Source organism: Hirundo rustica, chromosome 8, assembly GCF_015227805.2.
Source record: "Hirundo rustica isolate bHirRus1 chromosome 8, bHirRus1.pri.v3, whole genome shotgun sequence".
Taxonomy (NCBI): Eukaryota; Metazoa; Chordata; class Aves; order Passeriformes; family Hirundinidae; genus Hirundo; species Hirundo rustica.
In genome coordinates, this window is record NC_053457.1 from 4,896,330 (window position 1) to 4,923,581 (window position 27,252).

General features: G+C 43.1%; 1 protein-coding gene and 1 long non-coding RNA gene across 4 annotated transcripts in view; one reads left to right on the plus strand and one right to left on the minus strand.

The window, feature by feature from the left end:
- PCDH15 (protocadherin related 15) overlaps positions 1–27,252 on the minus strand; it is a 638,687-nt gene that overhangs the window by 505,962 nt on the left and 105,473 nt on the right. For all 3 annotated transcript variants that reach the window (XM_058421490.1, XM_040070932.2, XM_058421489.1), the window contains exon 2: positions 26,594–26,832. The gene's annotated coding sequence lies outside the window, so the exon portion shown is untranslated. The remainder of the gene's footprint in view (positions 1–26,593; positions 26,833–27,252) is intronic.
- LOC120755645 (uncharacterized) lies at positions 25,882–27,127 on the plus strand. The gene is made up of 3 exons (XR_005701849.2): positions 25,882–25,997; positions 26,086–26,181; positions 26,686–27,127. It is a non-coding gene; the product is annotated as an uncharacterized LOC120755645 (long non-coding RNA).

The following is a 27,252-nucleotide window of genomic DNA, read 5'->3' on the forward strand; positions in this document are numbered from 1 at the left end:
CCATAAATCCTCCTCTGAATCATGGTATTTATTTCTTAAGTGAAGCAATTAGCAAACAGAAAGAGAAGCAGAGTCATTTCAGGCCCAATAACTGCTCTGCAGGTATTTCATGTTGGGTTCTGTTGTCTAAGCTTCTGATTCCACAGGGATATGTTGTCACTAGATCTATTAAACTTATAATCATGCACAGTGTGCAGAAGATCTTTATATGTTATTTATAATTGCCCAGATAAAATACTCCTCCTTCTCCAACATCGAGCCTTGACAGGATATTTATACCAGTAATTGTATTTCCAATGCATCTCACAGCAGTTCCTGTTTTATCAGTACTATTTTTAGGATAGACAGTTGGATGCCTGCTAAATACTCTCATTTTAAATTAATTTCTCCAAGCGTTGCATTCTCCCACTGCAGCCCATATTCTCCTTTGGCAGAATGGGGCAATATCTCAGATTTCTTGAAGCAAAGAATATCAATTTTTGTCCTGCTTACAGCAGGCAGCTCTGAGGAGAACAACTAGAATGTGCTTTTGTCCATCTTTAAAGCTGGATGCAGGCACAGCTCTGAACTTCACCTAGCACAGACTCAAGCAAAAAACTGTTAGAAAACCCTAGAAGCTTCATTTGCCACATCATTTCCCATTTCTACCCCTCCAGGGTCACTCATACTCTCAGAGAACATCTACATCATCACCCAGATTTTGCCTGCCTTTTTTCCATTTCTTTATGTGCCTGAAGTAATAAAAATCCCTCTGGAAATTATATTTTCCTTCTGATCAGGAGGGAGGCATTTCTGAGCCTGATAACTCTCAATGTGCCACGTGTTGTTTTCAGTCACTTTCGGAAATCTCTTCAACAGACATTGACAGGGAAAAGAAAGTAGGGAAATTTTTAAAAAGCGAACAAAAAATGAACCAAAAAATCCTTCTCAGCTTAAATTAATCATCTGTGGGGGAAAACAGCACAGCACAAATGCTCTCTGTGCATATGACATCATTAATAGCAGCTACAGGGACCGTTTGGATGGGATTTGGGGAAGGAATTGTTCCCTGGGAGGGTGGGCAGGCCCTGGCACAGGGTGCCCAGAGCAGCTGTGGCTGCCCCTGGATCCCTGGCAGTGCCCAAGGCCAGGCTGGACATTGGGGCTTGGAGCAGCCTGGGACAGTGGAAGGTGTCCCTGACATGGCAGGGGTGGCACTGGATGGGATTTAAGGCCCCTCCCAACCCAAACCATCCCAGGGTTCTGTGACACAGCATCCTGGCATTTTATAACAATGTGTTTCTGTCTTACCTTGCAGTGTGGGGATTAGACTGATATCATCTGTGCCAATATACACAAAAGTGATCTTTTCTTTTTTTTTTTTCCTTGAAGTAAAATTTCAGGGATAAATCCACTGATTAGACTTGTCCATTTGAACTCCACCACTGTGACCTGGTGCAAGGTCCTGACAAGAGCAAGGTATAAACATGGACGGATGTTCCTGAGAGAGTCCCTTATTATTCACGTCATGATGCATTCTCAGTTTGAGGGAGAGCATTGATAAACAACTGTTTTAGTTTAAATCAGGAGTCTATTGACGGAAAATGTTTGGGTTGTAACAGCTTTGAATGGAAACCTGTGACATTCCACAGAGGGAGGGGATGGGAGGGGAAGGGGAAGGGGACATTCCCAGACTCACACAGGTGAACTTTGGTAGCAATGAATCACTTTCCATGGTAATGCAAAAGCAGCTCCTAGTCACAGATTCACCAAGGTTGGAAGAGACCGCCAGGATCATTGAATCCAATCATTTTCCCAGCACTACCAACCCCTAAACTAAGTCCCCAAAGGCCACTTCCTGATGCCTCTTGATCCATTCCAGAAACAGTGACTCCACCACTGAACTGGGAAACTTGTTCCAGAGCCCGACCATGCCATCTGGGAATTTTTTCCTGGTTTCTAAACAGAAACTCCCCTGGCACAACTTAAGGCCATTTCCTCTCATCCTTTAGCTTGAGACATGGCAGAAGAGACTGACCCCCACCTCACTACAAGCAATTTCAAAGAAAATCCACAACAGATTTGGGGGCTGGTCAGGTGTAGAAACAGAAACTGAGTCGGAATAATTCAAGAAAAGCAGTTCATGCAGGATTCTTCTATTAACCAAGTCTTTCTAAACCGCCATTGAACCAAGGGACTTTTAATAATAAATAGACAACAACACATTTTTATGGATTACTCTGAAATGCTGGTTGCTCTGTTGTTTTGAAACCTTTCCCCTTCAATCCCTTCCAGTTCTTGTCTTGCAGTTCCTTGGGATACAGAAAACCAGGTGGAAAGGGAATGACCTGAGCTGCAGTTCAGTCTCCCAAGTGCTGCTCTCGGCCCCTCAGAAGTCACCCTCGAATTAAGAAAGGAAGGTTTGAAGGGGAGAAGAGGTGCAGGTTTTTCTGTTTCCTTTATGCCGCAACTTTTCTAAGGATGTTTTACAGCTCTGAGCTGTTTCCAAGTTACCCAGATCTTTGTGCATCTCAAATGGCAAACAAGTGTTTTAGAAAAGCAGTATTAAAACAACCTCACACGCACACTGAGGCTTAATATAGACATTCCTCCTGCAGCAAGCAGAGATGATGTGCATGTCATTAAAGACACTTGCACAGGGTTCTCACCTCCTTCCTATTCTCCACTGAGTAACCCTTGCCTTGAAATACTGTCCCAACCTTCCAGACACTGAGCACTTCCAAAGATTTGTGCTGAAGTAAGTGTGACACATCCAGAAATATTTATACACCCTCAATGCAAATAACCATTTCCTGATGTGAAATAGCCCGGGAAACAAAAGATTCACTGCTGGCCTTTGAAGAGTATTTTTAAAACGTGAATGTCACTTCTTCTCTCTCCGAGCCCCAGGAATAACCTGTGGCTGGAGTCAGACTTTGTTGCTGATGTCACTGGAAAGGGAGAGGTCCCTGCAGGCTGGAATCCAAGCTGGGAAAGGATCCCCTCGAGGGCGGGCAAGGGGGGCAGGAGGCTGCCAGGGAGGCCCTGCAGTCTCCCCGCTCTGCCCCCAGAGCTGGCCCTGCCTCAGGCAGGAGAGGGAGCAGAGCCCTCCTCAGGCTCCCTCTCACCCATCCGCACTCCCACCCTGAGTCTGTTACCACTCCAACACTCGTCCTACGACCTGGAAAGACGTCAAATCCTGTGCTGTGAAGGTCCTCCTTAAAACTGCTCTCTGCAGAGTCCCTCTCTGCAACTTCCAGCCTTAACAACAGGAGCCGAGGAATGTTTGCTGTACGGGAAGAGCAAATGAAAGCCCCAAATGATGATTGAAGCAATGCTGACAATATTTACAAACCAGGAGAGGAGAATATGCAGCAGTGGCTCGTGCAGCGCCTGTGGCCAATTTTCCTTTGCACTGAAGACACATGGCTTTGTCAGCAGCAATGAAATTGGATCTTGTTTACCAGTGTGAGCAGATCATAGCGCTTTATTATCATAGCAAACGAAGATGTATCCCAACATCCCCGAGTGTAGCTGGGGCTTTGAGGCAAAGTGACGACCATGTCCTTATTGTCACGACATTTCAGCACAATTAAAAGTACAGGTTTCATAATTAAGAGCTTCCATGCGGTAAATCTCTTAGAAAAAAATATCCTCAAATGCTTGCAAACAAGCACAAACCACAGATTCTATCACACTACCTCAACACTAATGAACAACTCTATTTTTAATTCTCTGATCTCCAGCCACTGGCACAAAACCTTGGGAGTTTGGCATGCCAGTTATTTAAGATTTGAAATCCTTTCTCATACCACATTTGCTGCTCTTAGATTTCAGAACAGAACGAACACAGAGTTGCCAGGCTTGCCTATTGCATTTGGAAGGACTGAGATCAGCATTTTTAAAAGCCATCTTCAACTGTAAAAATGAATATATTAAAGACACCGCAGATCTACACGGCCACAGACACCATTTATTTATAGCTCTTTTTGGTAAAAAAATAGGCAAAGAAAGCTCACAGGTGAATTTTTGGGCCACATTTCTCTGCAGCAGGGGATAAGTGACACATATGAGAATACCAGGGCATTATCTATCAAACTTCTATTTACATACCAGCAATTTTGGCTGTAGAGAATCTTTAGGGGTTTTTTTTATATCCTGTGTATAGTTTCATTTTATTTGCAACGATGCACTGCAATAAAACACTTCTGTTAGAAAACAGGTATTTGCTCCTATTTAGTGTATCAAAATTGCATTTTCTTCTTTCAAAAATACCCAGCTTATGTCATGGTGTGAGCTAAACTGTGTTTTAATGAAACTTACATGTTTCTTTTCATTTGAATCCAAGCTAATTTCATGAAATATTAAAGGAATATTGAATTACGTATTTATAGGTATCCTATAAATCCTATAATCCTTAAAGCAGGACCAACTGTGGTGAAACCCAGACACACGTACTGAGTCTCCCCAGGTGTAGCTTAACAAAGCACATAAAATAAAACTCCTCCATGCAAGGACTGATCAACAAAGTCTGTTCTTACCCTTGTAAAGCAAGGGGGGAAATGCCAGCACAGGATGCAGAGCAGGAATTTCAGTGTGAGAAACTCCCACAACAAAACCCCAGGCTGAAGGGAGGCAAGAGAAGATACAGTCACCAATGAAAAGCTGCAGCATCAGGACTTTGTTAAAGTGTTAAAAGGGAACTTTAACCACGTGCTTTTCACACAGGTGTGCTTCACATCCCTGGTCGTGCAGAGAGGATCAGCTGTTGTTCAGTAGTCAAGAAATACAAAAGTCTAACAGGAACTCGCCATCTTTGAGCAGTCTTTAAATGAAATAACATAGCTGGGGGCTGCTGTTCAGCACAAGCTTTCAAGCATAAGACAAGATGAATGAAAAAACCATGCTCAGTTCAGAGGAGTCTTAAATTTAATAGTGGATACAAGTAATGCTCAAACTGCTTGAATTTTCCTTCAGCTGTGGCACCATCAGAATCTCTAGTATATCCGTTTAACCTTTGTTAAACAGCACTGAATTTACAACTCTCATATAAAATTAGATTAAATCCAAAATGTATTTAGACAGAAAAGGATAAAAAGGGAGAACTGAAAGCCACAATCTCCTTTATTGTGAACATCCAGCACCTGCACAGTGCCCTCGAACGAAAGCGGCTCCAAGGTAGGGCAGAAAGGAACAAAAGGGGTGAAAAATGCAACATTTCCTCAAACAAATAATGAGCAACACCACTGATAAACCAGAATCTCTCCCATTTTTTGGTGTCTTTAAACTTCATCCTTTTCATCCTCTTTCAATTACTCTGTACTCGTAACTAAAGCAACATATTCACCTTGGCGCTTAAATTCCTTCTTAAGGTTGGAAATACCATTCGGCTGAGCAATCCCAGGGAAAGGAGGCAGCGAAATATTCCTTTGAAGGCTCAACGCATTCCTCAGACCAGTCACTGGAAAGCCATAAAGCCCTAAGTCCAGGTATTTTCCTCTTTCTTCCTCAGCCGAGAATGAAGAACATTTCCCACACTTTAAATGCCATCAGGACTTGCCTGCTTTGCGGGTGGGAATATAAATGGGGTGGTTAATGCTCATCCTGTGGCTCCAGCGAGACAAGGAATATGGAGTATGCAGGCAGGCAGGCAGGATGTGGCTCTGAGTCATCCTGTGAGCCCAAAATGGCACCAGCGATCAGCAGGGCTCCACGACTGTGCAGAGAGGGTTCGCCACTCCGCAGTTTCTCAGCTCAGGGGCACAGCCACACCGCCTGCTTTTGGTTTGCTGGAGGGCAAAGAAAAACTGGGACCTTCCCAAGATCCACGTGACCTCCCCAGCCTGTGTGACCCTCACACATCCATGGAGGAGTAAGACTTAAATGGATTTTAACTGTTACAGGCTCCTGTTTTAAGTAGTTTGCTTTGAGCAGATTTCCCCAGGTACCCATGGGACTGAGGACAAATTGCAGTGGTGCTCTCAGCTCAGCAGGACCTCTGCTGACAAAATTTCTATTTCTAAGGACAAGGAAAGATAACTTGACCCAGATAATCAAGGTAAATAGATCCCAAAAAGGTCCACTGTGCCATAGCTTTCCAATTTAGAATAAGACAAAGATCCTGTAATAATTATGCTCAGAAGTAATAACTTCTGAGGGAGAGAGAGCAGATTTATGAGCACTCCTCACACCAGGGACAACGAGTGTCACACATTTACACAAGAGGTACCACCTGTGACTGCTGCTTGACATTAGAATAAAGCACATTTCAGACTCATTTCTGATTTCCCCATTTCCGCTGTTCATCTCGCTTTGGGGATCTGCCACTTTTCCACACTCCCTGCCCTTGTGCTGGTAACAAGGCAGGAATTTCAGCTTTTAACTCCAACAATGGTACTGTCTAAGACTCAAACCCAGCGGTGCAATGATCAAAAGCCCTCCCATTGTATCACTTCCACCCACGATCTTTTTGCTCACAACCGTTCAGAGTTTGTTACATTTCTGAGTGTCACACACTCTCCTGTGCACAATAAATAAACCCCTGCTCTCTGCCCTATGTCCGGTACTCCCTTTTCCTGCAAAGGCATCCTCTACCCTTGTGTTTCAGTCATCTGTGTCCTTCTTGGCTATATCTGGGCAAAGCAGGAGAATGTACTTTCCTCACAGCATTTCTGGAATTGCATCTTCCCACCACTTCAAAACTAGAATAGAGGTTTTTTGACAGAAAGACTTTTTTTTTTTTTTTTAATTACCAAATTCTTCAATGCTGGAAAGAGTCCCACAAAACTTCACATCCTACAGCACTCAAAGCTGTTTTTCAAACTCTACATTCGTTTCCCCTCAGCTGTTAAAGAGTTTTTCTTTCTCATCTTTTGGTACCCCCAGGACAGAAAGGGTATCAATGGGACCAGCTGAGGAATCAGCCTGTGGAAACTTGAATTATGAGAGCATTTTGCTTCCCCTCTCTGTTTCAAACCAGACTTATTTGACATGCTGGTGGACAGGGCTGACATTGAAACAAACCTGTGACTACACCACCCTCCCACCCCTCTCACAATCACAGATTGATCCTGTGTTAGACATTGACACATCCTGATCAATGCTCCTCAGCCTAATCTAAATCTCTCTCAGTGAACTGAGAGCAGAATTTTGCACTTCATGTGCTCAACTTTGCTGCAAGGTCCCTCCTACTTAGACTTGCATACAAATTTAGCCTTCTTCCTCAGAGTCAAACACACACCAAAGCCAAGGAAAAATATTCCAAGCCTTGGAATCAGGAAAAGTATTCCAAGCCAGAATCAATAAGGTTGGTAAAGACCTCCAAGATCATCCGGTGCGACCTTTGAGCCAGGGGCTGATGCTCTGGCTTGGGCTAAGATGGTGCTCAGGGCTTCGAAACACTCTATTTCATACACTCAGTGAGAATGAGCAGAGCCCAGTTCTAATCTTAAATCCCATTTTCATTCCTGTGCCTACTGAACGGAATCAGGATTAATGTAACCACACATGCAGGATTTAATGTTAAGGTATTCTGGTGTACAAAAAGAATAAGAGACTGAGTAAAAAAAAAACCTTTACTGTGCTCTGCAGGGAAACCAGGCCCCTTTTGGCTTGTGGAGTGCAACATCCAGCTCTTACAGACAGAATTAAGGAATACCACATTTCTCCAGGAGTAGATAAAATTTTGTATGTATGAACTCAATACCTAAAAAAAATGATGGCACTCTTGGACCAATACCTATTTTTTTGTTGTTAAATGTCTTTCCAATACAACCTGTATCTGTACTAACTGATATGAGAATAAAAGCCTTAAAATCCCATTGACTTTCCAGTCATTAAACAAAGCCCCCCAAACAACCCAGGAAGATGTACATGATTTTTAATTATCTAATACATGTATATATCCTAAATATAGACAGATAATCTATTTTTATGCCTCATCCTAAACCTCCTGTAATAACTGCACTCCAGCTCAGGTAATTTAATTTCATATTCTTTCGAGAACATGCTACTGCAGTCCTATTTAAAAGATAATAATTCTTTGGAATAACTTGTTAGAGAGGCTGATGGAGTTCAGAAGAATTCTTCGCCCAGGTGGGATTTCTCAGGAAGTTTTTAGAAAGCAAATCAATAAGAGTTTACAGATTGCAAATCTGTATCACACTCCTGGCTGTCCCCAGAGGAAGCTGTGGAATTGTCATTTCAGTGAGGGGATCTTGGCAAAATTAGTTCTCTGTCCTGGAAAACTGCTAAAGGACAGGGGACAGCAGGCTGGAGCAAAGGCATTCACAATCAATAGAACAATACTTGTGTTATTTATCCTGGCAGGTTTTTACCATGGTTTTGATCTCTATCATAAAAAAAAGAGTAAAACTTGCTTCGTGCTTCAATATTTCATGGAATCATCTGAACAAGGTTGGATTTGGGGAGGCTGTAAGGAGAGGATACTGATACACATGATATGATCGGAAGAGCTTTGCTTGTAGTTCATTAAATCAAATCTTACTTCAGAGATCCAATATTCTCTGAAGTCTCTTGGATTTACTTTTTCTCCCCCTCCCCTGACTTACTTCTACTGGAACACTGGTTCAAGTCCCAGCCCATTAGGAATTAGAGAATTCCAGAATGGTCTGGGTGGGAAGAGACCTTAAAATCCATTCAGGTCCACTATCCCAGATTGTTCCAAACCCCATCCAGCCTGGCTTTGGACACTTCCAGGAATCCAGGGGCAACCACAGCTTTTCTGGACAACCTGTGCTGGTGCTTTGTGATATTGAAAGCACCTCTTGATAATTCTATGTGTGAATGATATGTGAGAAACCAACCTGAAGGTCACTGCCAGGAAAGTCCCCTTCTGGGAAGTTTTAGGGAAGCAATCAAGAAATTGATAGTTATCTGCTGTCTACTCCATGGGCACAGGAATGTCTGAGAGATGTCACCTGTGGCACCATCCTCAGGTGGCTGGGGACTCAGACTCCATTTGGCTCCAGCAGCTTCACCTTGGAATGCCAACAGGCAGGAACAGCCACAAGTGGAGAACTCCAGAATTATCCCTGGAAATTACCCCTGGCACCAGCTAGAGGATCAATGCTCACGGCCATCTACAACCATCCCTCAGTCGTTCTGCCAAACCCCATTTTTGGTAAATCAAGTTTGCCAACATCTTACAACTGACTTTTTCATCCGAAGAATGACAGTAGCTGGGAATACGCCTCACCAGGCATGCAAGCAAATCAGGAACGCAGATAAAAAGAGCTGTGGTTACGCTGAATTTACCAAAGCAAATGCACATCTCAGTGTGCCTCCCTCTCCTCAATGGGGGAAACAGGAGACAAGACCTGACTTTCTCCAGTCCCATTTCTGTTGGACTGCATGGAAAATTGCAGAATTGTGCATTTTAGTGACCCAGGGAGAAGCTGACAGACACTTTACTTTACGCCAACCTATTACTGACTCAGAACAGAAGAAATTCAAACAAATCCCCCGTAATTTCCATATCTGACTTCAGTAGGTGGGACTACTCTCACTGAGGGAGTGGGAGCCATTTAAAAGATTTTTTTTCTCCTTTTTTTCTCTCCTTTTACTCCTACTATGTGAGCATGTTTCACATAGAGGATGAACCAACTCTTTCCTAGAACTGAACCCATAGTTCCAGGGCTGACTTGCTTTAAGCCAGGCCTCTCCTGTCCATGTAGAGGACATTCAGGAATGTCTGAAGGATTCCTTTATGTACAAAACTCCCTTCCATGGAGAAATCTGTGCAATCAAAAATCTCTCCCAGGAATGTCCTCTAGGACTAGAACCTTGTCCACACTCATAGGAAAAGCTCTCAGGAGAACAACTACCACTTAGTGACAACTTCATTGTAATAGAAATGAGCCACTTCATGAAAATGGAAATTACAGTTTCATGATGACAATGAAAATAAGCATAAGGATATTTTCTTTTCAATCCAGTCTTGTACTAAGAGGAATGAAAAATGCTTTTTGTGGCCTCAGGTGAGGATTTTGTTTCATACAGTTTGTTTCAAATAATTTCTACACTGAACAGCACCCTAGGAATCACCTGACCTTGGAAAGACAAATTCAGAGGTAAAAGCACATAAATAGCTCTGGTTACTCAGAATTTGCTTCACAGAACTCTATATCTCACCATCAAAAATAACAACAGAAATAGAATAATTCTATACTATCAACTGTTCGACCAAACTACAGCAAGAACGCCAGTCAAGCTCTAATCAAGTTAACAGGAAGCAGAGTGACTGGAAGAACTTTGGGAATGAGAAAAAATAAGTGAAATCTTGCATTTTCTAGTGGAGAACAATGAACCAACGTGATTGCAGACAGATAGATGTTACCTTATGTGGAATAAATTCAGTTTGTCATCACATACACATTTTACTTTTCACAAATAGACTTCCTGAGACAGCTTTGCTGTCAGGCAGAGTTCCACTGGAATGGAGCCACAATTCCTGACAAAGGGCCAGTTCAGAAACACCTTTTAAGCTCCTCCAAAATTCACTCTCAGAACTCAGGTGAGTTAGGCAGCAACTGCCCAAGACACTGGCAGCGTGCAATGTTCTCTGGGAAGATCAGCCCTACAAATCCAACAGTCTGGGTGGCACAAAACCTGGCTTATCCCAGCTCAGATGCTTATTTCCTGGTGGAGGACTCCTGGAGCCTCCCAAGGGCAGCCCCTACAGACACACACCCGAAGGAACGGGAGTCACTGAACATCATCCTTCCTCTGGGGAGTTATTTGCTGGTGTCCATAGAAGGGGGAAAGCGAGCACTGGTCCCCGGGAGAGCTGCTTACCAAAAGCTGAATTTTGGAGATATTGTTGAAGGTATGGCCACTGTGAAATCCAGTTCCTTCCGCAGCTCATGGAGACAACCCCCTTTGTGCAATGTCCGTCAGGGAAGCAGCCACTCTCCACGTTTCAGAAAGGTTTCCCCTGTTCTCACTCAATTTACATAAAAATTTTACCACAGGACTGAGGCACAGACTTTTTTTCCCCTCTAGAACTTAAGAAAACTTGTCATCTGCTCATAGTAGGTTAACAGCTAGAAAACATCTGTTAGGTTAGGAGGTAAAATAGTGATAAAAAAGCCGTAAGGGTGACTTTGAAAGATATTTTCCTGAGGAAATTATGGAAATCCTCCTGATCTGAAGAGAAATGGAAATGAGCAAAACTCCATATTTCTGACAGCCCCAAAATCTCCTGTTGCTTTGTAAAACCTAGCCCAAACGCAAGGCAGTCCTGCTCTGTGCTGCTCTTATTTAATCTCTCTGCACACCTTCACAATCGCCTTTAAAGTTTGGCTCTGAGAGGCCAATTTTGAGCCAGGCTGAGGTTTGCAGGAGTTGAATGGAAGGCACCAACCTGGAGCTGTGTGTCCCCACATTCAGCATAAATCCCTCTGAAGCCACAGAGCCAATAAAAATGGAGTTAATTATAGCAGTTTCACCATGAATATCTAGGTTGTGCAACCCAGAAGAACTCAATAACCATTTTAATGGGGGTCATCGCTATTCACAGAGACATTGCAGAGAATGCTCTGCGTGGCTTAATTGTTGAAATTAAAAGGTTTCAGCAATTTGCAAAGCTGATTTTTATGTTTTCTGTAGAACAATGTGTCTTTGCTACCGTGAAACACAGGGGACAACAGAAAACCACAGGCAGGAAGAGGAAAGCTCCTGCCATCACCTCCAAGCTCCTGCTGTGCACTGGGCATTTAAGCTGAAATGGCTTCTTCTCCCAAAGAGAATTTATTAGAATTAATCAATAGGCAGCTGGGGATCAAATCTTCAAAAGCAGACAGCACCCAGCAGCTTTCACCACGATCTGAACGTCCACTTCAGCAGATGTTCAAGCTACTGGAACAATTCTGGGAATGGAGGTTGACCCCTTTTGCAGACAAAAGACAAAATGTTTTGTATAAGCATAATTTTTTGTTCTCCCACTACCATTATACTCTGGAGAACGAGCATTCATGGTTCTTGGGCACTAAAAATAGGTTAATAAAACTTCAAACAGATCAAATTCCTTGCCTGGTGTTGTTTCAAATCCCCAGCGGTTGTGAGGGCCCATATTTTACAATCAGTATTGCAAGAGACATTGTTTCATTGTGAGGTTCTTCTATTGCCACTCTCAAAGTACAGACTTTGAGGAAAAATGGAAATTTGGGAGATGTTTCCCAACCTCGCAAAAATCTGACTGTGACAAGCCCCATACCTCCAAAAGGCCCAAACCCAAAACACCAACTCAGCACCCCAGAAGTCCACAGATGCTCAGGAAAGTCATCATAAAACTCAGCTAGAGTCTCCAAATATTAGGACCATTCTGGAATGGTGATGCACGTGGCAGTAGCGGGGCAGGGTGAGAGAAGGAGAGCACAAAGGACAGAAAGGGCCGGGGAAGTGAGATGGCACAGGTTGCTCACACTGACCAAAGATTAAGAGGCTCAGATTGAGCTGTAAACTGAGAATATGTATTTATAAGGATAATAACAAACCGCAAACCTCCAAATCTGTCAGTCTCTCGGAAACATAAACTAACAGAGAGATAATCAATAAGGGAAAGCCCATAAGTAATGAATTTAACCAACAGGTGGTATTTCAGCAGCATAGAGTAAAAAAGGCATGATCCACAACCTGATCAAAATGGGCCAGAAAATGATGAGAGAAAACCCTCTGGAGCCAGGCTGGGAGAGCTGAGGCTGCTCAGCCTGGAGAAGAGAATGTTGAATGGAGACCTCACAACTCCTTCCAGGGTCTGAGGGGATACAGGAAAGCTGGAGAGGGACGCTGCATCCAGAACTAGAGTGTAAGGACGGGGGGAATGGTTTCCCACTGCCAGAGGGCAGGGATGGATGGGAGATTGGGCAGGAATTGTTCCCTGGGAGGGTGGGCAGGCCCTGGCACAGGGTGCCCAGAGCAGCTGTGGCTGCCCCTGGATCCCTGGCAGTGCCCAAGACCAGGTTGGACATTGCGGCTTGGAGCAGCCTGGGATAATGGAAGGTGTCCCTGCCCATGGCAGGAGGGATACTGGATGATCTTTAAGGTCCTTTCAACCCAAACCATCCTGGGATTCTTTGAAAATCTCTCATACATTTTAAAATAAAAACTAAACTAAATGATTTAAAATAATAATTAAAAATTCTGTAGACTTTTTTTTTTTTTTTTTTTTTTGTGCTACAGGAAACAAATTCTTTTCCCAGTATGTTTGACACAAAGATCTCTGGGAAAGCTGGAATAGGTTTAAGCTTCTCAAATGTATCTGCTTCCAACAGTAGTTAATGTCCAATTTGCTTTCTATATTCCACTTGCTTATTTAAAACTTAGTAATGAAAAATGGCACTGGGGAGGTTCAAATTTGCAGTGTTCAGCAGATACCTGGTCAGAAGTGCTCAGTCTGAATGTTAAATTAAAACCACCAATTAATATTAATTAAAACAATCCCTGAGGTGTAAAACCTGCCCTGTTTAGGGGAAAGGTAACAAAGCCCAATTGGATTTTTAATTATCACATTTTGCTGTAATTGGTTCACCCAACCTGATTATGGCCTTGGGGACACACACACTGGCAGCTCCATGGACCCAAAGTCACTGGCTGGAATTTGGGAAACAATTCCTTAATGTGGGAAGGAAGGGAGTTGGACAGCGGGTTACAGAATGGGGGACCAGAATTAGGATTTTGAGAGGAAAAATTATCCTGGCTTCTTCCCAGACACACCTCCACATCAAGCTCTGGCGTTTGACACTTGTTCACAAAGGATTCCTGCTTGGAAAGGAGGGAAAATGGAGTGATTTTGAGTCCTCTGGAAGGTACTCAGCTCCACTGTCCCAGACAAAGGAATGTGTGGTGCTAATGTTCCACTGACTACCAAGAATCCTCCCTGACACATTACTACACTTATTTCATGGCTATTTTGATTCAAGTACTAAAAGCTCTGCAAAACTGGGGGGGGGGAAATCTATCAAAATTTAAAACCTGTAAAAGCAATTTTGCAGCTCAGATCTTGAGGGAAGGACAAAAACTTTGGGCATTCAATAATTGAAGCTCCATGAGCAACAGCAACTCGCAGGGTTACAGAGCAGAGCTTTTGACAGGCATTTCATGGAACTGCAGATGGTCCACCAGGCACAAAGAGGACTGCTTAAGCTCCCAATGCATTTTTAAAAAAGGGAATTAGAGCTATCCATTCCAGATCATTACTCACTGAAGACGAGGAGACTTCCAGCTTCTCTAGCAGGTGGTTACTAAAGAACTCTCTCTTCCTCCTGGGAACACACTCCTTCTATTATTCCCCCTGCTCAAATTTAATTCTTCATAGCTGAAAAATAAACCTGATTATCAACTTACATTTCTGGCCTGCCCAGTGCATCTTTGTAATATTATTTTTCTCATTTGCACGATCAGGAAATCCAATTTCCATGGGCTCGAAATCTGCTCCCTTCACCTTCCGCCCATCAGAATCTCAGAGCTGTCTGTTCATGGGGGTGTTTATTATTAGAATTTGTCGTGTAAAAAGGGGAGAAACATCCAAAACAGCTTCCAGCTACAGTTTTGCTCTGAAGTCACCCTGGCAGCAGGCAGCATTTAACACATCTGAATGTCATCACCCTGCTTTGTCCTAGAATATGGAATAGGGATGAGCAGGAGCACTGTGTTCTGAGGCGTGGATCTCCAGCTTCCACCCCTGCCCAAAGGACAACTTGGTAATGTCAATGAGAATCCTACACGGTACCCCAAAATATTTTAACCTATGTTGCAGAGCCACTGAAGGACAACATAAAAGAGAAGGCTGCTCCCACTCAGTTCTGCTGAGGCAAAGCTGAGTAATCTATGAAGTAGTAGCTCCTTTTCCTTCCTGGAAAGATTTAGGCTGGGTTTTAGGGAAAGGTTCTTCCCTCACAGGTCATGGGGCACTGAACAGGCTCCCCAGGGAATGGGCATGGCCCTAAGGCTGCCAGAGCTCCAGGATGACAGACACAGCATTGAGGTTTTGGCCATCCTGTCAGGAGAAAGGAATTGAAATTGATGATCCCTGTGTGTCCTGTTCAGCTTGGGATATTCTTATTCCAAGAATCTCAGCAGAAATAGTGGGGATGACTCACAGAAGAGTCACCAACAAGACAACTCAGGTACAAAGGTCCATCTGTTGTAGAAGTCACACTTTGGAGAAAAGCTAAAACCCAGCACATTACACAGCTTTTACAGAATTGCTCAATTAATGCCTTGTCATTAAAATAATGACTATGTCACAGTAGACAAGCTTCTAGGAATAAACAATAACAGGCATATCCCTTGAAAAACGGCCTGTAAGGAAGTGAACTGAATATTTCTATGAAAAAAACCACGTGTATGATGTTAACCATGCACACTGCAAAGTAATACAGCCCTTAAGTATGATAACCCAGGAGATTTACAGTATCTTATAATACCCTGGTGCTCCTACATCCGTTGTTTAAAGAATCCATGGTTTCCTTTCCCCCTGCCTTGGAAATCCCAGTCTGCTCCTTATTCTTCCTTAGTTGTGCCAGTTTACTTGCCAGAATGACACCCACAACTAAAGGATCTCAAATGCATTCTTACAAAATACTTTCCTTTTTTTGTGTTTGAAAAAGTGATATTCTTGCTGGACTGTGAAGTTTGTGTCTTTGTTTAATTATAACGCAGTTCAACCAAAACTAATTATCCAAGCACATCTATCCAGGCATCTATCCTCCAAAATGCTTGGGTATAAATTTCAAATTTTAAAACTTAGTCTATCCCAGACCACTACAACCTTGCTGCTGGAGGTCACATTGATTAAATGGAAAGAAAAAAATTACCTTGTTTGCTTCTGCATTTAAACTTGTTAAGGAAACCAATCAGGTAAATAATAATAATGACATTAATAGAGCAAACAAAAATCCCTTCCCAAATCTAAAAGCAAGACACGAAAACAGCCAAGGATTTGAAGGATACAGATACAGCATTCCCTAGAAAAATTGGGTTTTGGCAGGAAGTTTCTCTTCGGAGAAAGGGCAAGGCCAATTCTTAACGCAACACAATAATTTTCATTGTATATTAGAAAACATATAGGAATGTTTAGGAATGCCAGCTATCCCAAGTTTGGATTGTGAATACCATTCCAAACCCTTGGACACCAGGAGAAATCTGGCACAGCTGCAGGATGTTATTTTATCCCCACTGCCTGCTCACTGGAAAATTTATGTGCCTATTACTACCTTTGATGATTATAACGATGTCATTTACTTGGTCTAAAGTGGATGTCAGAATATACCTCGCCTTGATGACAGCAATAAAGAAATCAAAAAAAAAAAAATAAAAATCACTCCATGGCACAAAAAGTGATTAAAATTGCTATGAAATTCCCATTACTGCTGGACTTCTGATAAAAATCATGACCTTGGCAATCAGCACATTGAGGGAAGTATTAACAGGGTCACTGGTAGAAGGAAATCAACTCTAAAGTCAACAAGGAATCATCAAGAACTGGAGATGGATTACACTCACACATTAGCCCCATGGCAGTAGCTCATGACTTGGCCTGGACTTGCGAAGAACCAGGCTCTAAATGAGTTTGTCAAGGCCCATCTCACATCTGGGATTCTGCTGGTGACACATTTGCTTTTGGAGGTCGCCCAGGGTGTTCCAGGGCTGCTGCAAAGCCTCAGGGCTGCAGGGCGTGTCCTGGACACACCTTTCTCTCCTCTCTGACCCTGGCTGTTACTGTTTTCCATGGAAAATTATCTTGGTTTGGTTCTTGTCCCAATGTAAAAATGAAAATTCAGCATTTCTGAAGCTGCCTCTAAAACACAAAGCACATTAAATACGTGCAGATACCACAGCAGTGGCTGACCTATCTCCACAACGAAAATAAGTGACATTTTACAATTCTTTTTCCTGCCTCTAATTTCCCTATTCTTACTACAATACATTCCTCGAAAAATTGATGTAACCCTTCAGGTTCCTGGTTTTAAGATAAATTGATTTTACACAGAAAAGGTCACTTATTTCTGTAAAATGCAAACCCTGGACCTGCTTGCCTGGGAGAGCAAAGCACTGAAGATTCCCATGGCAGGAACTCTTTCCCCAAAGCTTGTGTATTTGTGACATTCCCTGAACCTCTCCTGGCCATGCGTTCCACACAGAAGAAAAAACAAGGAAACAGAGAGAGTAAATTACTGCAAAACCTCTTTGAGCTCTCAGCTATAGGGCAAACATTGCATAGGGAAGTGTCGTCTTGGCCGGAATCTTTCTGCCTTTACAATTTAAAGACCTGCACAACTACACAGGTATCACAACAAAGCAACAATTCCAGTCTAAACACAAAAGCAGCAATCCCCAAAACAGCTCTGAGAAGCTGTTTTACCTGTTTCTGCAAACTCATTATCTGAGCACATATACCCAAGCATCCATCCTCGTAACATTGGGTAAATGGAAAGAAAAAAATGCCTTGCTTGCTTTTGCATTGAAACATTCTAAAGAAACCAATTAGGTAATAATGACAATAACATTAATAATAATAATAAATAAAGGAAACAAACAAAACCCACACAAAAACTAAAGGTAAGACACGAAAACAGACAAGGATTTGAAGGCTACAGATACAGTATTCCCCAGAAAAATATAACTTTGACAGTCAAATTTGTGGTTGAGCTTGGGACCAAGTGCATTTTGTCTAATCTTAGTTCAAGCACATGCTAAGGTTAGGAAATGTGGACAGAGAAATAGCAACATCAACTGCAGCTCTAATTATCTCCACATGTATCATTTAAGATTATTTTGTGTCCATCCGCTGAGAAGTTGAGTTGATAACTCGGGCCCACTTCAGACTTCCAGACCCGCATCCAACTTGTCTCCAATACTGGGGAAGAAGTTATCCATGGACACCAATGGACATAACATTGGCTTGCAGGGAAGAAGTAAATCATTTAATCTTTAGATTCTTAAAACACACAGGCTTTTCTGCCCGCTTTCTGTAATGACAGAATGGGAGGGAATGGCTTCAAACCCAAAGAGAGAAGGTTTAGATTGGGTATGAGGAAGGAATTGTTCCCTGGCAGGGTGGGCAGGCTCTGACACAGGGTGCCCAGAGCAGCTGTGGCTGCCCCTGGATCCCTGGCAGTGTCCAAGGCCAGGCTGGACACTGGGGCTTGGAGCAGCCTGGGACAGTGGTAGGTGTCCCTGCCCAGGATAGGGCTGGGACTGGATGGGCTTTAAGGTCCCTCCCAACCCATTCTGGGAGTCCAGATCCCATCCTAGATGCAGGCACATTTCTATGAATCCCAGACTGCTGCCATCTTGACTGGCCTCAAGAAGGCCAAAGCTGTCTCAGACTCTGCAAGGAATCCAGCACATTCCTCATCCCAGTTAGGGACTCTGGCCTCTGTGCTCTGGGCCTGGTGAAGTCCTAAACCTTTACAATAATGTGGTGTTCAGTCAAAGGCTGGACTCAGTGACATTGGAGGTCTTTTCCAACCTCAGTAGTCCCATGACTCTGAGCAACAAGAAATTCTGGACAGAAATTAAAAAGCCCCAGCAGCGACTCCAGATCCTTGAAGTGTGAGTGACTGCAGTGTTTGCGTGCTGGAGATGCCTCCTGTGCAGGGTTTGGGGTGTGGTGGTGGCAAACAGGTCAGCAGGGAGGATGGGACTCAGGCTGTGTGTGAGGCCAAGCTGCTCAGCAGCAAACAAAGCCCACGTGATGCACACTCTGTCCTTTTGCCCTTTCTTTTCTCCTCAAACTGAAAGGCCAAAGAGATTCAGGTTGATGCTCTCAAAGTCAGGGGTTTGTATAAGATGTGGGAACACAAACTTTCCATGGATAAATGAAGAGCCATTAGATGTTCAATCCTTATCCTGTCAGACATGGCCTCTTGGAAAAGCCTGAAAGGCTTTTCAAACCAACAGCCACTTCCAAGAGGTTACTGCTGCACAGACACAGAACACCGTACATGGGTGTTCTAATCCAGAATTTCATTTAATGGATAATTGTTCTCTGGAAAGCAGTAAGACAATGTCTGCCAGTACAACAACAACTCAATAAAAGCTCACTTTTCATATTCCAGCTCCACGCTGGGTGACCTGAACATTCAGAGCCTTCATGGATGCACGTGTGAAGCATTTGGTACGCCCCTCATTAAAGTCCTCTCCTGCAGGAGACATCTCCTCTCTTCTCAGCAAGATGCCAAGAGAGCCCCAAGGACACAACAGGATTTACACCATCGCTGCACAGAGTGAGAAGAGCTATTTCTTCTGTTGACATTCTGCTTGCATTGAAATAGAGATAAAAACCTTCCTCCTTAAGGGACTTCCTTTAAGCTGGAGCTTAAGCCATCTGGTACCTCAAGAAAGGTCTGAGGTACACAAATAAAGCCTCATCTTCTTTTGAAAATTAAATATATTGAATGTATGGGGGCTGGGATTAGATGATATTTAAGGTCCCTTCCAGTTAAAACCATTCTAGGAATTTTTTTTTTTTTTTTTTAGTTTATTTTCGAAGGTAAACATAGTTGGTAATAGAGGTGCGATCTGGGTGTGAAAATGCAAAACTGAGATCTCAAAGCGAGCTTTTTACCAGTCAGTCCTGGAGAGAAAGAACGGTACTCAATAAAAAATGTTTGAAATTTCTCTATTTTCTTCTACATAAAATGACAAGTTCAAATTTCACATTTTGCCAAGAACAGATATTAGACCCACAAGCAACAGAGAAGCCCCCAGAAACCAATCCAATGCACAAGGCTCTTATGTCATGTCTGAAAGATCATATAAAGCTATCAGAAAGATTTATTCATCCACCAGTAAAGAAATTTAACCTTTAAAGTAAAAGCAATCCTGGGCTTTCTCTGTCAAACAACGGAGCACCATCCTGAATCTACAAGCTTAAAAGAGATGAATGACATTTCCTTAATCAGTGGCTCCCCTGTTGTTCAGGAGAGTCAATCTGCCTGTGTAAGGCCCAGGTGCCATTCACGTGTGTCAAACTGCCAACCCCAGCCTGGCATCTGGGATTTATCCCTGGAAGGTGGGAACACTCCTGCCCACGCACATGGCTGGAGTGAACACTCCTGAAGGAAAATCCCACGTTGGTCAAACCCCTCCCCATAAACTGCAGCAATAACAATCTGAAATCTTCATCAAAAGAGCTCAGTCTCCAGATTGCCTCATTCTATTTAAGCTTGAGGTCCCATAAAGAAATTTCAGGGGCACATCCATCCCAAATGTACTCTGATTTCTGACAGGGAACCTGCTAAAAGTAATAAAAATGCATTTGTTGCTGAGGTGGGGAATGGGCACGATGGGATGTTGGGCCTCCTCCTGTTCAGACACATCCCATGGCACCACTTAGCACAGTGCTGGGAGTTAGAAAGGCCATGCCAGAGCAGGCTGGAGGGCTCGTGGAATATCCAGATTTGGAAGGGATTCACAGGGATCATGGATCCTGCTCAGACACCCCAACAATCCCACCCTGTGCACCCCTGGCAGCGCTGTCCAAGCGCTCCTGGAGCTCTGGCAGCCTCGGGGCCGTGCCCATTCCCTGGGGAGCCTGGGCAGTGCCTGAACCCTCTGGGGCAAGAACCTTTCCCTGAGATCCAACCTAAACCCTCCTGGCACAGCTCCAGCCATTCCCTGGGTGCTGTCCCTGTCACAGCGAGCAGGGATGGGAGCTGCCCTCAGGAGCAGCTGCAGACCATGACCAGCTCTGCCTCAGGCTCCTCAGGCTCCAGCTGAACAAGCAAAGCAACCTCAGCCCCCATCCCGAACCAGGCAGGCCACTTCTTCACCTCCAGTCACATCAAAAGCACAAGCCAAAGCAATGGAACAAGGAAAGAAAAAGCCCACACATCCTTGAACTTTTCTCCCTGTCCACCATTGCCAGATGAGGCCTTTATCGAGCCATGTTCAGTTCAGGTGCTCGGTAACTTGCTGTGGGTGTCTCCTGTAAAACCATGTCTGCTCTTCCCTTTAGTCTGTGTGAACTTCTAATATCCCCTGGAATTGTCCCAATGGGGTGAAAACTCCCCTCTCCTGTTTGTGTTGAACCCTGGCTCATCAAGCTTCAGCAGAGGTCTTTAAAGCTGCTCTTTCCTCGCCACACAGCACATTTTTAATGTATTCGTTAACTTTGGCGGGACATTTTCATGGAACCACCTACTGCAAATCCAAACTCCTGCTCCCAAATGGCAACACTCAGATCAAAGTCAAAATTACTTCTCTCTCATGCATCTTTTGCCAATTACACTGAATTTCACTTGACATTTTAACACTAATCCCTCTCACAAGGCCCTCTGCAGACCTTCCTTGTCAGCTCTCACCTTCAGAACTCCGAAGCATCTTAGTGGCATCACTAAATATCCTCATGTATCCACAGTAAGCCTGTTTTTCAGGGTATACTGAACAACAGAGATCCTGATGTGCTACTCACATCCGTGGTGAGCTCCTTCCCTCATGGTGACTGATCCCAGGCTTTTAACCTTCATTTCCTGCTTTCTAATCCATTATTTGCCCATGGAAGGATGTCTTTGCTAAAGTTCCCCCTAACTTCCTTAAAACACACTGATGAGGACCTGAGGCCGAAAACTCCTGATACAGAATCCTTCTCCAAAATCCCCACCCACTGTCTGTTGCTCAAAACGCCACTTCAACCGAGAAGATTCACCCAAAGGCATTGGGTGAATGGGTACAAATACACCAGATGTCTGTCATGAGAAGAGCTGGACAAGGTGCATCACTGTGCTCTGCAACAGCAACAAAATTTGTGCCCTCGAGTCTCTGACAGTCTCCCAGGGTGAGATTTTCGTACAAAAATCCCCCTCTCCTCTCAGAGATGGTTATAGTTTTCTCAAGAAATTTGCCAGTGGATATCACAGAAACTTTTCATTACATCTGAGAGACCCCTGAGAGGTCTGGAATCCCAGGAATGCAGAACTGACACTGCCCAGGCCAAGGGCAGGTTGGTGCTGAGGGATTGCTTTTGGAAATAAATATTTATTCATAGTGATGCCGACAGTCTGAATTAGGAAAAAAAAAATGCCATGGAAGACAACCTACAGCCTTTCAAGGTCTATAAGGCGCCTAAAAGAAACTTTCTCTCTAAGCTGGTTTGGGAAGCTTCAGAGAGACTCGTACATTGTCATAAGATACACACATACGGTTTACATTTTTCTCGCAAAATACCCAAATAAATCAAAGGCCATCAGGTTTCCCTCTCTTTATCATACAATTAAATCACAAGCATCAGGAATATTTTGTTAAATTAATGATTAAATGTGCTAACATTATTATTAAATTTATCAATATTGTTATATGTTGTCTTTTGATTTACAGAACACCACAATAGCTTTTATGTTCTGCATAATGAACACTGTCAAAAGAAATTTCTTCATGCAAACCAGTCACAAAGAGCACCAAAACCTTCAGTGAATACACAGCCAGTATCTTTCCAGAATAGTTTTTTTGTGCTAAATATTACTATTCTTATGTTTCAAGGAAAAAAAAAAGAAAAAAAAAAAAAAAAAAAAAAAAAAGAGTAGCTAAACCTTCCTTTCTAAAGCAAGAGTATTATTGCAAGGTAACAGCAACAATTGCTCTTGACAATTTAGATATCATACAGGAGACAGTGAGACTTCCAGAGCTATCAGCCTCTAATCATTTTTCATTCAATCTGACATGTGAAATCCACTATTTAAACATCGCAGCTGCTTAAATAAAACCAGGTTTTTGAATATTCTGTCCTGCTACTGATTATTTTAAGTATGCAAAGGCACACATTTGTCAAACCAATTTGTTCACATATGGATTTTTTCAGCTCAGGAAGACCTGGTTTGGAAGGGGACTGAGTTCCTGTGAATGAGTCAAAAACTGACCATCCCAGTCTGGATAACAGTTGTTCCTTTCCAGCTGTCTCAAAGGGAAATCCTCGAAGTGTCTGAGGGATGGAATGCCTCTCAGGTTTTATAACACCGCTTTAAGTGGTTATACCTGACTCGTCCTGTGTGACAGAGCAACTTTCCTAAAGGGAAGGTTAAACCCCGTTATTCGGCCTGACCTTGGACAAGGGATGGAGGGACAGGACCCAGGGAATGGCTTCCCACTGCCAGAGGGCAGGGATTGATGGGAGGGTGGGGAGGGCCTGGCACAGGGTGCCCAGAGCAGCTGTGGCTGCCCCTGGATCCCTGGAAGTGTCCAAGGCCAGCCTTGGAGCAACCTGGGGTAGTGGAGGGTGTCCCTGCCCATGGCAGGAACGAGATGTCCTTCGAGGTCCCTTCCGATTCTTTCCATGATTCTATGAAAGGAAAAATGACCAAAAAAAAAAAAAATTCCCATGTGCTGCAGTGAGTTCCCTGAATGTTATCTGTCTAAATGAAGCCCAGAACATGTGATTTACAAGTGCCAGCTCTTTGCTGCTCCCTGGCTTTGGGCAGCACTGAGCACCAGCTCCCTCCCCAGCCTGTCCCCTTTTGGAACCACACTTTTATTACATTCATGTATTGTCCAAGACAGCCATAAGTGGGGTTCACTAAATAAATTTGCCTGAGAAATTTATAAGGGGTTTGAAAGTTTAATACAGCTGCCAAAAGATTTTTGGAGTGCTGGGAGAATTAATCTTACTACTCATTACACTTATTGATTCCAATCAAGCTTCCAGACATCAGCATAGGTGCCACTGCTAAGAAATAAAAAGTTTCCAGGAAATCTCTACGTAAATCTAAAGTGACTGCCAACTTTGGGCAAGGGAAAAAAGCTAAGGAAGAGGTGTGTAATCTACATGTCAGTAAGTGCTGGACTAATAGATTATCAGCCACCACTTGAGGAGCTTTTTCCAACTCTGCTTTTATAACCAGCTCAAGATGCGGCTTCAGCTCTCAAGCCTGCAAAAGGGCCAATATTCCTAACAGTGTTTTCTCTTTCAACACTCCGTGAATTCAATTAGGGATGAAAAGCATAAAAGCACTTCCACACATAAAGGTTGGGGTTTTTTTCTTTTCTTTTTTTTAATTAGAAGCTGAATCTGGTTGAAGGTAGAAGCTGAGCAGCCATGCGATCATTCTATACTAAATAAATAGAATAACTTTGCTGCTACGTCTGACATCAAGAAGAAGTGGAAGTTTTTCATTTGAGGATGGAAGAAAACAGTGACTGTGAGTTTTGGAAATAATTTACCACATTTGCTTGAGTAAACCCGAGGGAAAAAGAGCACTTGTGAAGGGACGAAAAATAATGACACAAGTTTTTTGTTTTCTAAAGCTCCTACTCCAGTCCTCCCCTAGGACTGGAGTGCAAACCACAGCTCATGCTGAGGGAACACCACAATCCAGCCAGCATTTGAAGGAGTTTGGTTGAGTACAGCATGAGAAAAACATTTTATTTACACCATTTTAAACTGATTTTAACATAATTGCTTTTCACCTGTTTTTTGTTTGTTTGTTTGGGGGGGGGGGTTGGTACTTTTTTGTGTGTGTGTGTGTGTGTGTGTGTGTGTGTGTGTGTGTGTGGTATAGATTATGTAAGGCTACACTGGAAAACACTTGGGAAAATAATTATTCCAAAAATTTGCTGCACCTCTGAATTTCTAAAGTATCGTTTTTACTTGTAGTGGTTGCAATAAGTAAGAGAAGAACTGAAAACAGGCCCATGTTAAAGACCTTTCTACATCACCTCTGAGGCAAAATTTTCTTGAATTGGTTGGGATGGCTCATATTATAATAGAATAAATATTTTAAAACTTTCATATTTCTCAGCATTTTGCTTTCAATTTTAACTTTTAAGAGAAAAACACCTGTAATGCTAAATAGAAAAATGTCAATAACTAGTCAGAATTCCTTGATGTTTGCCATTTTGCACAAATATGACCTGGATGTATTTTAATCCTAGTTAGGCCTTACAAAATTAAGCTAAACATAAACTCTAAAAAATGATCAGCCTGTTCAGTGTGAATTTTCTATTTTTTTGTGTCATCATTTGACTTTGTAAATGAGGATGATTTTGGGACACGCTCTTAAACAAGGACATAAAAAGTAGCCTGAAACTTCCTGTCTAGGTTGATGGTAAACCTACTGTCTCCAAACAAAAAAATCTGCCTAGATAACACCTAATCTAGCTATTAAGCAACAGAATCAACCTGTGGAATTTTTTGTCAAGTTTTCATTAGCTGATGAGGCTGGGAAGTTTTTGCTGTTCCACTCCTGACAGATTGTCTGACTACAAAAGCTTGTAACTGAAAGCACAGGTACAACCTTGAAAACCTCATAGCAATTTTATTCTCTATTAACTCAACCTCACCAGGCCCATGGGACCCACCTTGGCAGAGGTAGTATCAGCTAGGAGAGAATGTGCTAAAACATAGCATATAATATTAAAAAACAACCAACCAACCAAAAAAACCCAGAAATAAACTATTTTAATGTTGCCCTTTGTATATATTTGGATATCTCACTGAGAATCACCGGCACCAATGTTAACTAACCAGGCTGGCTGATAAAGGAAACAGATGTGAGTACAGTAATCTTACGCACTGGAATTAATTACATCAAGTTTTAGGTGATTACACAAATAAAGGTCAGGTTGTACTGCTGAGATGATCAAGAACACAAACTGCAAATCTATTGCAACATTTAATAACCCCCACTCCCACAGGGCAGGAACCCTTTCAGGCAGCTGTGTGATGAGCAAATACTTAAATGTCACACCTGGAAAATTACCCAACCTGTGCCTCCCACATCAGATACTTCCCATTTAAAACCCAACAAGAGCATCTCTGTTTCTGATGCATGGAAGACAATTCACACTCTCTAATTGCCACTAATTGCCAGCTACAATTTTATCCACAATTTCAACCCTGAAAAGGATGCTTTCCATCAGCTGCAAACAGATAACAAAAGGCTAGAAGGGAACATTACTCTCATGTGTTTGGATATCCTCTGCAAACCCGAGTTAAGAATGTTTTATTCAGCCCCATGGTGGCATTCCTTGACTTCTGTAGAGCTGTGATTTAAAAGCATCAAGTAATGTGATAACTGAGCTTATCTTCGAGCTACTTTTGCAAACTTAATTCTTACTCTTCATTTCCATTCTGTATTTATCTGATTTCAGCCTCCTGCAAGGATCTTGTCCTGCTCCTGTCTGTCACTCCAGTCTGCCTCCAGAATTCAAGCATTTCGTTCAATCTCTGCACCTCTAACCTGCCAGGTAACAGTCAGCTCCTTAGAAATTTTTGTTCCCAGGACATTTGATCACCAGAACCAACATAAAATTAAACATTAGATAAACCTACTAAACACATGCAGTTCCACGGTTGACTTTAATTAAGATGCACATTAGAGACAAATCACAAGGTGTGGTATCAGGAGGAATTTTTTCCTGGAAAGAATAGTCAGGAATTGGAAAGGGGACACTGGTGGAGTCCCCGTCTCTGGAGGTACCCAAGAAAGGTATCTGGACACGTCACTCAGTGCTCTGGGCTGGGGAAGCTTAGCCTCCATGTTCTGGGAGGGCTTTTCCAGCCTCAGTGATGCTGGGATTGTTTTCTTTATTATTAAAAAAGTGTATTCCCTGCATCTAACAGCTAACCCAAAAATGAAATTTATAAAAAGCTCCTCACCTTTCAAACCCTGGGGGTGTGTGGCTTCCAGTAGAACCTCCAGCTGACTGCACTGTATCCTTTGCTCTCCTCCGGGCACCTTTCTTCCGCAGCTCCCCCAGCCTTGCTTGTCAGCTGGACCTTATTCCACGGCCGTGCAGAAGCACCCGGGGCATCATGGCAGAGCAGCTCGCTTGTCCTCCCCCTGCCCTGGCTCAGCAGGCTCCTGGTGGTGCTGCAGGCAGTGAGAAGCCCATGCTCTGTGGGAGAGAAAGCCAGCATAAGAGGGGAGACAACTCAGAAGGCACAGCCAGACCCGGAATGTGACACAGGTGGGAGCGTCGGGACACAACAGCTGCTCTGCAGAGAATGATCCCAAGGGAAGTGCCTTCCAAAGCAGTTGTGGCTCTAAAGACTAAAGAAAAGACTTGGCCCTTCTTCTCCCCCAGCCTCTTTCTAGGTATTTTAGACTGGCAATAAACAGCTGGAAAAACCCCAGAGTGGTTTGGGTTCAAACCAATCCCCTAAACCATCCCCAGAATGGTTTAGGTTGGAGGGGACTCTAAAGATCATCTTGTTCCAAACCCTCTAGCAATATTTCCTAGAAAATAGTCCTGCTCAGTGCACTGTCCCTCACATGGGAAAAAGGCCCCTAAACTCTTACTACTCTTCATTAATTA